The sequence below is a fragment of the Schistocerca gregaria genome, chromosome 2, assembly GCF_023897955.1.
Source record: "Schistocerca gregaria isolate iqSchGreg1 chromosome 2, iqSchGreg1.2, whole genome shotgun sequence".
Taxonomy (NCBI): domain Eukaryota; kingdom Metazoa; phylum Arthropoda; class Insecta; order Orthoptera; family Acrididae; genus Schistocerca; species Schistocerca gregaria.
Genome location: NC_064921.1, coordinates 39020701 through 39023717, shown reverse-complemented (window position 1 = coordinate 39023717; position 3017 = coordinate 39020701). Strand labels below are relative to the sequence as shown.

Below are 3017 nucleotides of genomic sequence, written 5' to 3'. Positions count from 1 at the left end.
TAGCATTACAATCTATGCAGGTATGCGTGGCAATACAAGTCAGCCCTTGGATCCCTGTTAAGGGCCGCCACAACTGTAAGATTTCTATGCAGGCCGCTAGCTGAGATGGACGCCATCTTTAGCAAGGTGGCAGCCGAATGAGAAGAGCTATTATAGTGCTTGCTTGTACATTGAATTCCCGAAGGTCGTTTACTGTGTCTGACTTTTGTTTACATACTGTACTCAACGATTTCAGTAATGGTAGTAAAATTAGAAAAAATATAAACGAAGACAGAAATTTTGTTTGCATGAAAACTGAAGCATAACAAATTACATGTACTGTACATTTGTTTTTCATCATTTAGCTTGATAAATTTGATTACTAATTTTCATGGTATAAGATGGATATTACGAAACGGTTCAAATGGCTCTGAGCACTATGGGACCTAACAGCTATGGTCATCAGTCCCCTAGAACTTAGAACTACTTAAACCTAACTAACCTAAGGACATCACACAACACCCAGCCATCACGAGGCAGAGAAAATCCCTAACCCCGCCGGGAATCGAACCCGGGAACCCGGGCGTGGGAAGCGAGAACGCTACCGCACGACCACGAGATGCGGGCGATATTACGAAATGGATTCAAATGAATCGTAAAAGCATATAATCGCAAAAATAGTTTCTTAGCAATTAAATATGGTCAAAAATATATACAGATGAGAAATATATAATTTAAGTAGGAAAATTAACCCAAGTCTCGTCCAAATTTAAACGGAATCGAACATTTCCGTTAACCTGTGAAAGTTCCGAGAGGCTAGGTTCATTATATAATGAAAAGTCTTCGCTAAACGCTCTTAACAAACTATCTTCCCACGTTGTAATAGTGGTATAACAGCCAATTGGCTGCCTTTCAACGTATTCGATTTTTAAACAACGGAGTGGAAATGTTAACTACAGCCAATATCCTCCCTGCCGCTCTTGAAGTTGTCAGATGTTCCTGTCGTTTTGTGGACGCGAGGCTGTTCGCACTGCGCGACGCAGATGTCCCCACACTGCATCTGCTTCCACGAGCAAATAAAGATCACACTTATTACCAGGCTTTCGTTCCACTGTGTTCCAGGAAGCTCGCAGTCGCAGAAAAATACATCGCTTAGAACTGTGCTTGGCCGAAGTAGGTCGGCATGCAAAACTCGAAAATTCTGCACAAGGTCCTCTCGGTGTGTCGTGAACCAGCAAAATGTGTAACTGCAACATTCACACCATCACCAGGCTAGAGGAAAGTTTTAGACAAGAGATATTGGCTTAATTCTTGCAGTCACTTTTATTTCCCGTAATCATCATAACATACTTATTAGTCGGTGGGAGAATGCATCAGTTATGTAACACGTTCACACTGGTATAGTATGTCACCACAAGTGATTGTCTGTTACAAACTGATACTAAAACACTAAGAGCGTAACATGCTGATGACACACTTTTTGTCAGTATCTTTGTGTGTTCATTCCATGTTAGCTGACAATGTTCATCCATAAAAACTTTGTGTTTTATGCGATTGCAGGTTTTCTCAGCGTATTTCAGCTATGAAATCTTCACGGGTTATCTGTCGAGTGGCGTCGTCTTCTTTCTAGTCGTAACGTTTCAATGGATCGCGTATTCATCATCTTCAGGCGAAGATCATGGATACGCAATCCATTGAAACGTTGCGACTAGAAGACGACGCCACTCGGCAGATAACCCGTGAAGATTCCATAACCTTGTGTTTGTTACTCAACTTCCATATATTTATTTAACGTTTCTGTTTAATTTACCAGAGTTGTTTTCCACTGCTGGACTGGTATTTCTCCTATTTCATTAGGGTTTTTTTTTAAACTTAATTGCAGATTGCAACAGTCGGTAGAGCCGTTTTCTTAATGCTGCACAAAAACTGAAAACACTAGTGCCAGTCACTGCAGTAAAAATGAAATGTCGTGTGACGAGGGCCTCCCGTCGGGTAGACCTCTCGCGTGGTGCAAGTCTTTCGATTTGACGCCACTTCGGCGACTTGCGCGTCGATGGGGATGAAATGATGATGGTTAGGACAACACAACACCCAGTCCCTAAGCGGAGAAAATCTCCGACCCAGCCGGGATTCGAACACAGGCCCTTTGGATTGACAGTCTGTCGCGCTGACCACTCTTTTTTTCCGTTACTGATCGTTGTGTTTGGTCGTTGCGGACATCGCAAGATATCTTGTTCAAGTTCGGTGATTGATCCTTCCACTCAGTTTTTTATTACAGAGGCCAACCGGCTCTCTGACCGAAAAAAAAGTGGAACGCCTCGCGATTTTTCGTGTCATCCTTGCGCAGGGACCATGCTAATATTCTCTGTATCGTTCCAATTTTAGTATATGTACTGCCGAAGCAAGTACGCCACTCAGCTACCGGGGGCCAATATACTTCTTCGTCGCTTTTCCTGTCAATACGGTGAGGGAGACTTATTATTTCTGGAGACTCACGGCCTTTTTTAGCTGGCTCAGGAGAGGGAAGTTAACTTAGGAGAACAGGAGTGTCGTAAAGTCGTTCGGTGCCGAAAGTCGCAGACACGGAACGTCGGGTAGGAATCTACCACGTCCACACCGTAGGAACGCCGAAGAGACGGGGCTGCGTACCGTAAAATCTGCATTGTGCGAGGAATGAAAGGGCATCTCTTTCACCTAGATAAGATGTGAAAATGTGGAGCTCGAGAAGGTGCGGCTTGCCGTCCATCAGTGCTGTGCCGAGCAGGAATGTTTGTTCCAGTCGGGTAAGGGGTCCGTGACGGGCTCACAGTAATTGCTAGAAGAGTCGAGCTCTCGTGCCTAGCTCTACGGTGGCCGTGGCTGGGGCAGAAGTTCTGCCTTTTTCTCGGCACTGAACTTTATTTGTCAACTGTGACATCTGCGAGAGTAGGAAATTGTTCAACTCGTGTATAAAAAATTATTACTGACCAGAAGTCATGAGCCTGCTGCGATTGGGCGACAATGTTCTGATGATGGCAGAGCAAGATAAGTTTTGTACA

General features: G+C 44.1%; 1 non-coding gene across 1 annotated transcript; it reads right to left on the bottom strand.

Moving 5' to 3' along the window:
* Positions 1-2281: 2281 nt before the first annotated feature.
* Positions 2282-2388, bottom strand: LOC126337499 (U6 spliceosomal RNA). Its single transcript, XR_007565076.1, has one exon. It is a non-coding gene; the product is annotated as a U6 spliceosomal RNA (small nuclear RNA).
* Positions 2389-3017: the final 629 nt, after the last annotated feature.